Here is a 13,778-nt window from a genome sequence, read left to right on the forward strand (position 1 = left end):
GCGCAATTTGCGCAATTGCGCAGTCGAGAGAAACCCTGCTATATGTGTGTATACTGTGTCTGTGTGTCGTCTGCTCCACGCACACCGTGTTGCTCGGTCGCGCACAGAATTGCAACATCTAAGTCAGTTACTGTGACCAACTCTTTTGGGTTGGAAGCAGTGGCTGACTGGTTTTGTGTGAGGCCTATCAGCTGGGCGATGTTGCCGTGAGGTGTGTGGGGGTTCGAATCCCGTTTGGGTTATAGTAAAATTTAGATTCAATTACAAAGTAATGAAATCTATTACTTAAGTTTCATGCATCTTGCAATCCTCAGATAGAGTGAAACGATATATATATATATAATATATATATATATATATATATATTATATATATATATATATATATATATATATATATATATATATATATATATATGTATATATAGGGCAGGATATTAGAGTTCATAAATATTGTAAGTACTTTCTTTTTTTTATTTTTTGTCTGAGTGTTAAAATTTTCCAAATTCACATAATGATGATCTGTCATCTGTTCTTGAAAAATATGTTTCTAAGGTCTTGTGTGTCTCTGAATGTGTTTTTACAAATGTTTAGTTAAAATCATGTCTAATGTCTGTGTAGCCTTTGCAATGAAAAAAGAAATGCATCTCATCTTCTACTTGTTTGTTTTGGTGCATGCTCTGTCTATAATGTCTATATCTACCTAATTCTATGTATAATATGTTTGCACTGATACATAGGGGGGAGTGCTGATCTGTGATCTTTTGGATGCTATTTTCAACTCTCTGCATGTGCGAAATTTATTTTACGTGCCCTTGTCTGGTAACATCATTTAGCAATTAAAATGCATATTTTTCAAATAACTGTAAACTTTTACATTGAAGTCAGTGTTTTAAACTGTTTGTCATTTTCCAGTTTTATATTCATGAAATGTCCAATATTTACGAGCAACTATGATTGTTTAATATCTTACACCTAATTGTCTGTATGTGCATTGCCAATTGACAGCCCAGATCATGCCTCATGAGTCAGGCCCATTTGTGTTATGTTTGAAATAATTAGTGGATATCTACTCAGTTCCATTAAGCATACTATGTTGGATGCTTTGTTATTCACTTTAAGTATATGCTTGCAGAATAGGGTTTCTTAAGTTTGTGAGTATTGGCTTGTGCATTTGTTCCAATGTCTGCAGTCCATACTTTTGTACAAAATAGCAAAATAGGTTGTATCATGGTGTCAAACATCTTTAGGGAGGCACCGTGGACCAGTGGTTAGGGCGACGGACTCACTATCAGAGGATGGTGGGTTCGAGACCCGGTTCAAGACCCGGTAGGTCCAGAGTAATGGACTCACTGTCGGAGGACGGTGAGTTCACGACTCTAGCACGGTGTTGTGCCCTTGAGCAAGGCACTTTACTCCTCAGTGCTCCATTGGGGGGATAGTGGGTTATGTGTACCTCATCCTGTAATTGGGCTAACACCCGTTGGATGATGGACTGATAAAAAAAAAAAAAATAAATAAATGAACCATAGTTGGAATATTTGATTCTGCAAAAAGTAACTGTTTCAATCTAAAATACACCTGCATAACCCTGTAAATTTTCAAATCAATGTGTGCTCTATTTAGTTTCACATTTAACTTTATGCCAAGGTAAGTATATGTTGACACTTTTCCAACTCATTACCATGTCTGGTAAATTTAAATTTGTTTAAAATTTTCCCTGATTTGTTGAAAACCATGATTTGTAATTTAAGAATGTTTATGCCTAAATGCCATTTTTCACAATAATGCATAGCATCTGTAGCCCTGTAGGTGTCTCAGATAATAGAAGTGTGTCATCCAGGCCATTGTTACCTTAAATCAACTTTGTCAGATAGAAACCTTGTTGATCAACCACCCCCCCCCCCCACTAAAAGAATCAAGTTTTCTATCCTTCATTGAATTTCTGAACGTTTTGTACATTTTTTGACAAACAGCTAGCTTAGCCTTATATTGATATGTAAATTAAAGGAGCGTTGTTTCATCCAACATTCTAAGCTCTGTACTTCTTTTATACTTTTTCATGGTGATTACAGCTGGGATAGCTTTGGCGGTCAGACACTGTCACAATTCACGGTTCTCATCACACCATCAGAGTGGACATGGAGTCATTGACGGATCCGGATGTACTGAGCGGTGAGAATGCGGAAGGACTTCCCTTATCCCAGAATGCAACATGTTAGTTGTCACTTCCGATAGCCCTGCGAAGCACAGGGTATGAGCGCAAGCTATACAGAATATTGTCAGCACCGTGGTTGTCACAAGTTTTTGCCCCCTATATGGTAATATTTTTTTTCGAAATAGCAGGTTGCTCTGGTTTTCGCTTACTATCGGATAGACTTACAGATACGTCAGGTTTTTTTGGCAGTTAATGGATGTTAAAAGTTACCATAATTGGCACTAAGATGGCGGCGCGGCAAGCTTTAAATTACCGTCGCGTACCAAAACAATGTTTTCAAGATGGCGGCATGCAGACACTGAAAACGTGAAAACGAAATAAAAACCAAGATGGCGCAGGATACCACGTTCCGTCGGCTTCACAAAACGTTCTTCGTGTGTACTACGAACGCTTTCTCATTCCACCCCATCCCTCATTAGCCCAGATGCTATCGTACATCGTCTCTGTCTTCGAATTTTCGTCCAAATGTCCCGGGACTCCGAAGGCCTCTCACTGTTGTATGGTAATGGTATAGCTCTGGAGGTGGGAGGCCGTGTAACGCAGGGCTACCACCGGTCCCAAATTTTTTCAGAATATGTATGATAATGATGCATCCCCCATGGCCCCAGCAGATTGTCTTTGAATATTGTTCATAACTTTAACTTGAAATGGCTTAGGACAAAGTATATAGCACGAAAGCTCTCTCCACCCCGGCTTCCACCTTGCTACGGATGACCATACACCCATCTCCATACACCTGACCATAGCATGACCCTATGGTCTTGCTGCAGTTCCGTTGCCCAAAATTTTCATCAACAATGTTTACGGGGTGGGGAATTTTGGGGGTAAGTCATGGGCTACTGAACCCGGGCAATACGTAGTCGCGAAAAGACTAGGGTACAAGACTCGATCACTGTGGAGGAATGTCTTATGCCGAGACAGCCTCAGGTCCCCGCAATCAGAAGTGCAATATTAAGAGTATATATTATTTGGGACGATGATAGATTGGTACACGTACCTCTCTTCACAAGTGAAACAGGTTTTCAACCTAAATTCTTGCCGCACATGAACAACATTGCTTGCTTCAGACTGCAATAAATGGAGATCCCAATACCTGTTGTTGGAATTGCAATATGCGCAGACGCAAGTATAATGTTCTGCGCACGTTAGCAGCTAAGTTGTGACGTCATATAATAACCGACATCCTCTGAATGTCTCCTTTCGCAGGATAAAACAAGTCCAAGGCTAGTCGAGTAGTTTTGTGGCATATCACTCTCGAATGTGTAAAAAGACGAAAAAAGCTCTTTACACGGGCAAAGAAAAGAGACCGTTCCAAACTAAAAAGTATGCATCGTCACAAATGTCTGTGACGAAGCAGAGAACTACTTTACTCGTATTATGCAGCCAATGCTTATGATGTGAAGAGTCATATGCCGTTTATCGAGTTGAGCTGCTGAAATTTCCGGCAATATTTGTGACTGTGCGCTGTTCGTGATTTTCTTGAAAGAGTGGTGGTAGACGGGTGATTAAGGTATGTCGATAGTATTTATCAAACTGCTCTTACATTTTTTTTATTCAATAACTAACTGTGATGCCGATAAACTCGTGAGAAACCGGTATATCTACCGTGAATGAACGAACTTGCTGTCTCGAGTCGTTGTTTCCCTGATATGTGCACAGGGACACCCGTTGCTCGTCATTCCAGCGGTACATCATCATGTACATAGTGTATTGAACGCTTTGTAAGCCTGTGCAACAAAGCCCGCCTTCTGCGATTTGAACTGAAAATATATAGAAATGAAATATGTTTGGCTTTATACCCGACACTTTATGTGTTTTGTTTCAAGTATGGTGCACACGCTCTTTTTCACAGGATTATCGATTAATTCTTTGTCAGGTTTTCCTACAAAAGCAGCATGGTAACATGACGCATTTGTTTACGAAAGAAATGTTCAGTTTTTTTCAGGGGAGGGACAGGCTTGAAGCAGTTCAGTTCAGTTCTGTTCAAATGAGATGAGGGATAAGGTATCCAGAGGATAATGAAAATCCCTTAGTTCTCAAATATTGACAGAGCGTCGTACTGAAACGTTTTCGGTTTTCTTTTACATTCCGCATTTCAAATTTAACAACTTTTTTCAGTACATATGCGGACCCAAATACCTATTACTTTATACACATGTGGTTGCATTATCATTATTTCCAAAGCCTTTGTGCTTTTCTCAGACTAAAACTGCCAAAATCTGATGCATTTAATGCTCATTCTTTATCTATTGTACGAGTGCTTTCTGCTTTTTAGTCCCCGCGGACGAAGTCCGGCGGGGACTTATAGATTGGGTCCCGTCCGTCCGTCCGTCCGTCCGTCATCAACAGTTTCTCAGACACTGCTAAACTAATTTTGTTCAAACTTGGCACAAAGGCATAGCACTATATCCTACAGATGCACGTCGATTTATTTTGTGATACGATCCAATATGGGCGCGAGGCGGCCATTTTATTGCGATTTTTCATGTCTTTGGACCATAACTCAGACATCCTTGAGCACATTGTGCTCAAATTTGGCACAAAGGCATAACATTATGGCTTTCATATCCATGTCAAATTATTTTGTGATATGTTTCAATATGGGCGCGTGGCGGCCATTTTGTTGCGATTTTTCATGTCTTTGAACCATAACTCAGACATCCTTGAGCACATTCTGCTCAAACTTGGCACAAAGGCATAACATTATAGCTTTCATATCCATTTCAAATCATTTTGCGATATGTTTCAATATGGGCGCGTGGCGGCCATTTTGTTGCGATTTTTCATGTCTTTGGACCATAACTCAGACATCCTTGAACAGATTCTGTTCAAACTTGCCACAAAGGTATAACACTATGGCCTACATATGCATGTCAAATTATTTTGTGATACAATCCAATATGGCCACGAGGCGGCCATTTTGTTTGCGATTTTTCGTGTCTTTGAACCATAACTCAAAGATCCTTGAACCGATTCTGTTCAAACTTGACACAAAGGCATAACACTATGTCCTACATATGCATGTCGAATTATATTGCGATACGATCCAATATGGGCGTGAGGCGGCCATTTTGTTGCGATTTTTCATGTCTTTGAACCATAACTCAGACATCCTTGAACCGATTCTGTTCAAATTTGGCACAAAAGCAAAAGCTTATGCCCTTCATATGAACAATAATTTATTTTGTGATATGATCCAATATGGCCGACAGGCGGCCATTTTTTTGCGATGGCATACATATGCATGTATCAATTAAGCTTGCGATAGGATCCAATATGGCTGCAGAACTGCCATTTTGTTGGAATTTTGCATGTCTTTGAATCGTAATTCAAAGGTCATTACACCCATTTTGTCCAAACTTGGCACAAAGATCAAGCACTATGGCATACATATACATGTCACAATTTACTTCGTGACATGTTCCAATATGGCTTCCAGATTGTCATTTTTTTTCCAATATCGCTGTCAGATGGTCATTTTTGGATTTTTTCATGTCTTTGAGGCTTAATCATATGCTCTTCAACCAATGTTGTTGAGACTTGGTACAAAGATAAAGTACTTAATGGCATACATATGCATGTCTACTAATTTTGTGCCATGATCCATATGGTCAATAGACAGCCATTTGATTTAAATTTTGGTGGGATTTTTTTATGTCTTTGACACATAAACATAGGTCACTGTCCCACGATGGACTGATTTTGTTTCAAACGTGATACGAAGATAAAATACTATAGCTGCATTCTTGTGCACATTGTTGCATCAATGTCATTCCACAGCTACCTAGACCACAGCTACCTAGACACCAAAGATTATAACAAAATGGACAAGCGGGGACTGTGTCATCAACGATGACTTGTATTTTTTATCTTTACCTCTTGAGATTTTGTGATTCCTCAATATAAAATTGTGGTGAAAGTTTATATTGTGTGAATGTTTAATTGTTCTACCTTAATATAAACTTTCACATAGCGTCTGCATTGCTTTTCATTTCTCAGCAATTACGATTTTAAAAAAATAAATTGCATACCATAGCTTGACTACCACAAATAGCACTTTGAACAAAGTTGGTCATTTTTCAGAACATAATAATGATTCCAAATGACTGTACCGGCACAAACCTGGCAATGTTTTGCTCTTCATTATTAAGACATATCAAATAAATTACATTCCTGCAAAAATGGATCACCATAGTCCAAAATTTCAAACTCTTCAATATTTGTAGGATTTGACTACTTTGTGTCAATTTTTACCCTTTGTGGCTTTTAAAATGTTTTACACAAGATGTACCGAGAAATTTCATTGACTTATGTCTTATGGATTCAGGTCTCGACTGGGATATGTTATAGCTAGATAACTAAGTGTTGGATGTTGCCAGTTAAAATCCAATGAAGATTCAAGAGAATTCTTCAAATTTTCACACCTTTGACTTCGAAAAGAACTCAATTTGGCAACTTCTAAAAGACAGAACAGAGTGATTTTCAACTTTTCTTCAAAATCAAACTAATATACTTTTCTCCTTTTTGCTGTTCACAGATGTCTGCAGAGAGGATTGCTGCCAAAAATGGATTGAATAAAATGAAAATCAGAGAACGCATTCACCAACACAAATAATAATAATAAAGTGATTATACAATACAGCTCTGGTATATTCCTACTACTATTATCTTTGAGTTACCAGTCATCAGAAATTGACATACTGGTACCAGCCGAGAAAAATGTCAAGCTGCTCTTCAATAGGCATGGGTATATGCAGTCAATTTTGCCTCTCCTAATCAGATGACCAACTCCAGTCAGTCATTGATCATTCATTCAATTTGTCATTCATTTTGTCAATCATAGAAGATCACAGAGTTTGTCATTCCAACTATGCTGTGTTGCTTAGATATCATTGGTCTACAACCAGCAGTGACAGATACTGTCAAAGTTACTGGATTGAAGAGAAATACAATTTTCTCATGAAGGTTGCCAGTATGTACCTTAGTTTGAGTGCAGCAGCATCCTAACATCTTGAATTGCATTGATGAATCAGAATATTTCCAACTTTCCCTTCTTGTTGATGGATACCATATTAAAAATCTGGTCAGACCATAACTTTGATATTAGGATCACACATTCCCGGTGTTATCAACAGTCTCCATGACCAAAGACATTTATCTTTTGAAGTACCTCCCTAACTGCACTTACAATTATCTTACCAGTATGAAATTTATAACCCCCAGCCCTCCAAAATAAATACTGCCTTCAGTCTGCAGGGGCAGCAGCAGACAACTCATGTCAACATTTTGCAGAGGGCAAAACGGGGGAAAATGTGGTTACAATGGCCAAACTAATGTTGATTTCAGATCCATTTCCAAGACACCCCTCTCAAAATCCATGGTACATAGATAGTACAGAGATCTGTGTATGCACACTTGCTGAGTGCACGGTCCCTCCACAAAGGGACCGTGCTGAGTGCAACCATTTCAACATTATCCTCCTGTCTTCTTCCTATACAAAGTCACAGTGTACAAACAATGAGCCATGGGCAGATATTTTTTTTTCGCTAAATTTGTTCAAATTTTAGTACGATGCATGTACTCACAACTTCAAAGCTGAAATATCGGTAGGGAAGAAACTATCAGTGTATAGAGGGTTTATTGGAGCCAGAGAGGAGAATTCCGAGCCCTATCCCCCCAGCACCATACAGAAAATCTCCCCAAGTTAGTAATCATCTCTTTGTATCTATAAGAAGTATTAGGGCTAATTAGCAGCATCTCAGAAGCTAAACCCATTGATTGCTTGAAATTCCTTATTTTTACTTCATAACTTCTAAATGTCCAATCAGCTATTATTCGAGTCCTCCAGTTTCAGAAACCTGAAATTGCTGTAATAACAATCTTCTACCATTCAGATATAACCTCGAAGACATTGCTCATTGACAACAGTAAAATATATTCTGCCACACTACACAGACTACTGCAAGTCACTTACTCTAACATGCTAAAAGAGTGCAATGTTTGTAAAATTCAAATATATTTGTACAAATGAAATGTACTCAATATTTTTTTTCTATCAGACTTGTTTTCATATAAAAACAAACGATACACATCAATATATTCAATAGATATACTGGTCTTATAAGGAGTAAAATTTGCTGTGTCAGTGATTCGTACATCCGTCAATGAGCCATTTTTTGAGATCATACATACCACTCTGAAAGCAATCAGGTTTGTCGTTTTTTCATTTCATTGGTAACTTGCATATTACTTTGAGCAAATATGAGGTGATGGCAATTATGAAATCAGAGTTTATTGGACATGGGCCAAAGGCCTAAACCGTGTCCTATGTCATCACTACATTTATTCATCGGAGTATGTGTGTGTGTGGTTTGTCCATCCATAGACAATTTTGTTCCAGTCACAGTTTGATGGTGAAAAGTCAGCATTGTCTTGAAATGAGGTACATAATCATGGGACGGTCTAGATCTCATGGTACATTGGTGGTGTGGGCTGCATAATAATTTAGTAATTTGGATAATCAATGATTTGTAATCCCGGGGGTGGGATGGGGGGGTACTCCCATAGAAAGGTGAACGGGTATGTGCTGCCAGAATGGGTCACTTTTTCGCGCGGAAAAACCCTAAATATGGGTCGACTTTTCATTCGAAAAATCCCTAAACATGGGTCGGAAACACAGCGAACGTCCCTATATTTTTTACATGGATTAGAATAATGGTATAAAATCCTCAAGACCCATCCCTCGGGCCCGGCCGACCGTGATAGGTGATGCGCGTATGTGGTGATGTGGTGACGAGACTCTCGATGGGGAATCTTCTCTGCTGTAATGACGTGACCCTGGTTGACCCCACTGAAAGACTGTTACTTAGCAACCAATGTCGTCAGTTCCTGTGCGTCTGATCCTTGGAAGTCATCTGCCATGGCGGCTTCTGGTGCGGGAGGTGTTACTTGTGGCATTCACACATTTGAGGTTAGGGTTCCAGGGTTTTTTTCCAGAAAATCCCCATAGTTTAAGTTATAATAGACCCCCAGAAATAAACCTCGATCTTTTATTCAAATGTTACAAAACAGTACGAAGCTGTGAAAGATATAGGGATTTGATTTCATTCATATGTTGTCGTCTGCATTGCTTCCTTGGCATGGCTACCAGTCATACATAGCCAGAAGAAGAAATGTGCTGTGCCGAGCGAGCTCAGAGGATGTGCATATTTGTGATTTTGCATATTCAAAAATGATTCAGGCTGCACAGTGAAAATCTATTTCTGTTTTTTGATGACTGGTGAAATGTGGGCTTATATAGCACAGTGGCAATAAAGACATATTGCATGCATAATAATAAAGGAACTGCCAGTTTCTTTGGCCTAGGGGGCAGGGGGTGGATTCATGGGGGTCACCCTGTTTTTGATTTGGTGATAGGGGTCACCATGTTTTCGAAATGCCAAATAGGGGTCAGTGTGTTTTTGGATTTTGACACGGCCTCATAATTGCATAAAAAGCATTGTGTCAGCCACAAATTTCATCATTCAGTTGCATTTTTCGGCACGCCCTTTGAGCGCGTAACTTTAATTATCAGACATAATTTTCAGCACACCCAACTTAAATATATCAGACATACATATATCAGAGATGTATTATATCTGTATGTTCAATATTTTTCAGTGGGCTCTTTGAGTGCATTACTTATATATCAGACATTTTTTCAGCACGCCCTTCCGGTGCATGACTTTAATATATCAGACATAATTTCAGCACACCCAACTTAAATATATCAGACACACATATATCAGAGATATATCATATCTGTATGTTCAATATTTTTCAGTGGGCTCTTTGAGCGCATTACTTAATTAATATATCAGACATTTTTCAGCACGCCCTTCCAGCTCATGACTTAAATATATAAGACATATATATCAGAGATATCAGGATGTTTCATATTTGTCAGTACGCCCTTGGGCGCCGTACTTTAATAAATCAGAGATATATGTCAGAGATATCTTGATGTTTGCTAATATAAGTGAAAGTGTACCATTATGAAATCTGCAGTTCATATGAAAACCATGACAAATTCATGACAAATTATTTTGTTTTGTTGTATGTGAGCCACTTCTGAGACACACAATAAAAGTACCGTTTCAGTCTCAGCTAAATGTCCAATGAATTAGTCAAATGTCACCTCGGATGCCACCAGAGAACACCATTTCCAGTCCAAAATTTCATTTTTCGCCTTGTGAGAGGGGGACACCCCTCTCATGCTCCCCCCCCCCCCTCTTGGCCACTTCGCTCCCTCGCAGTCCACCTATCCACTCTCTTAAATTACCTGGCAACTTTTAAATATAAGAACAACACTTTCTGATTATAAGTTACATCACAGTCCCTCTACATGAGGGACTGTGGTTACATGAACCTCTGTGAGCACATATGTAAGTTTTAACCAGATAAATGATAAAGTGGTGTCACACGCAAATGTGGTCGCCTCATGTGAATTTTCAAACAGACAGTGAAACCAGTGCCAGTGTATAAACCTATAAGAATTTTTACAGACCAACATGATTCTGTCCAATACATCTCATGGGATGAAATATACTTCACTGAGACATATTCTCTATTTTCATTGTAACATGTGAAGTATTTGAAAATTGCGGAAATTTAAGATTAACTTCAACTATATAAAAATTCCTGGCTGTTTGGTAACAAAGTATTGTTTTCATGACAGTGCAAGGTAATATCACTTTATTGATAGAAATCAAATAATATCTGAAATTATTGGAAATATTTGAACTTGAACAAATTCAATGACATTGCAGCTCACGGCCCTTTAATACTTTTGTTTGCTAGTTTTCTACTTGACAACTGGACGGCTTATTTTGTTTTTTGCTCGCTTCATTATTCCCTAACTATGGGTCTGATTTTGACAAAAGTCCCTAACAATGAGTCTGTTTTTGACAATACACATGGGTAGATGTTTTAAAACTTGAGGTAATGCCATATTGTCAGTGTCATTTATATAAACTAGAAACAAGACATGTCCCAAAACCAATCCCTTGGGGACGCCACTAGTTTATAATGAATGCCAATCAGAATATGCTCCTAGCATAACGTATATACACACGACACGTTTACGATTGCCCTGCCAATTTTAATTCCAAAGCACTTTGTCTCTAACGCGATTTATAACACAGTCTTATATTAGGCACTTTATTGGACGGTTTTTGTAAAATATAAATAAATGACATCCACAGGTCTACTGTCATTCACAGATGATGTTACATGCTGAAGAAATCCAGTTTGTTATTAAAGCACGATCTGTGTTCAAAGGCCATGTTGTGAGTCAATGCTTCTCTAAATTGTGGACTACAGCGTCTCCAAAGCAGATCTCTACAACTTTGTCAACAACTGAATTGAGACTGATCAGTCGATAATTTCCGGGATTTGATTTACTTCCTTTTATGATCAAAGGTTTATGTTGGCTATTTTCAAGTCTAGGTACTTCTGATGACTGCCCCGATTGGTTGAAGAGAAGTGTTACCCAGGACTGTCGCACATGCATTCAGAATTTGTGGATACATTGTACCTGGTCCAGCAGATTTTGTAGTAATCATAATACAAAAATGATGAACACACAGCTTCTGATGATATATAAGTGCCCAATAACTGACCTTCATTCGGACAAATGAAAACATCTTTAGACTTGAGGATTTTGCAAGTATCTTAATTCCTATGAAGAAACAGAAAAAAGAATGTATTCAACGCTGTAGCATCGTCTGTCATTATCACACACCATCCAAGACTTAACATATTCGCTTTCTGTTTTGATCTTATGCATAAATAGCTTTTTGAGTTCGTTTTACTGTTTTCAGCTAAGTTCTTCGCAAGTTGCCTTTTTAACCTTCTTTTGTACAATCTTATTGTAGCTTTTTATAGTCTTTATAGTTATACTTGTCTCACTTCTTAGCATATTTCTTCCGCCTCTTCTCTTGTAAAAAATCTTATGTCATCCATGGCTGCTGCCTTCTTCTTCTCTATTCACTTGTAGGTACAAATGCCTCAGCATTGCTACAAATATTGACTTTCAAACATCCTCATCTTTTCTGCTTTTCAAGGCTATACGCCATGGAGTAATTATGCTCTCGAAATCTTCTTTCCAACTCTTCTTTTCTTCGCTACCTTACTTACTTCTTCTCCCCCGAATTGTACTAGCTGTAATCCAAATGAAGACATGATCACTGGCACTAAGATGGCCAAATGATGTTACCTCTGATATAATGCTCTCATAAATTACCATACTAAATCGCAATTTCTTTCTCTAGTAGGAAAGTGCACATGTTGTGATAAAAACGTGTTCATATTTGCGTCCAAAATGTGCTGCAGCCACTACCGGTATCCCGGGAGGGGTGCGCTTGATATTGTTATATTGGGTGTACCGCCGGAGTTGAAAACATCTACCCCTGTATATTCCAAAAATATGCCCTATTGGTAGGATTTCTATGGCAAATTTAGGGAACTTTTTACCTTTTGTTCTGTTACATATGAAGGTTTTCCCAAAGCTTGGGACTTACGGAAAAGTGACCCATTCGGGCGGCACATACCCACTTTTTTTCTATTGGAGTAACCCCCTTCCCGGCACCCACTCCAGATTCGAAAAACCAATACCTGGGTAGTTTAAATCGCCCATATTATGAGCTTAGTATTGTTCTCGTTATTGCTGTTTCTGTTACGAGGTCGATCTGTAGATAACACCCAGCAGAACAGATTGGTTATCACAAGTCTTGATATTACACCACATAAGGTCGGATAAATTATGCTGTTGAAATTTTGTTTCTTCGATTATCTGTATCGTCTCTCGTGTATATATAGCCGGCACCACCTCCTTTTCCACCTTATGTATCTAATCTGTCTTGACGTAGTGAAAAGTGAAAGTTATCCAACTGAAGCTGACTGCAGAATCTATGTCGGAATAGATCGATGACTTTGTGATTGGCAACGTGATATTGTGCATGTGATGCTAATAGTCTCAGCTAATCCTGCTTATTCATAACGCTACGAGCATTCGTAATAAACAGTTTTATATTAAGGTTGTCGCCTATTCTTCATTGTCACACTGTTACTGTTTCCCTCCCAAGATATTTTACTTTTCATCGGGAGTTCTCCACAATCTGAACACGTTCTAATCTCTCTCTGTTATATATGTAATTCTACTGGTCTTTATTGTTGCTGGTGATTTTTTCGTCACTTATCTTTTACAACATATAGCTTACTATCTTTCTCTTCTTATCTTTAAGTTAGATTCAACGGCCTTTTGTCTTCTTCTCTACCGTCCAATCAAGTCTGAGTCTTACCTGCTCCTGTATGTACAGAGGGAAAGTCAATTCTAATGGGGCAATGGTAGTATTTACCTTTCTTGATGCCAAGTCTTCAAAATATTTCTTACAGACTGCTAATAACTATTATTTATGACCTGAATAGTCACAATTTGGACAGTTAGGAACAACAACACAGCAGACATGCGGCAATCGAACTTATGACTGATTGGTAAACAGTGGACGGGTGGACAGCCTCTG

Source organism: Ptychodera flava (assembly GCF_041260155.1).
Source record: "Ptychodera flava strain L36383 chromosome 23 unlocalized genomic scaffold, AS_Pfla_20210202 Scaffold_23__1_contigs__length_28996876_pilon, whole genome shotgun sequence".
Classification (NCBI taxonomy): Eukaryota; Metazoa; Hemichordata; class Enteropneusta; family Ptychoderidae; genus Ptychodera; species Ptychodera flava.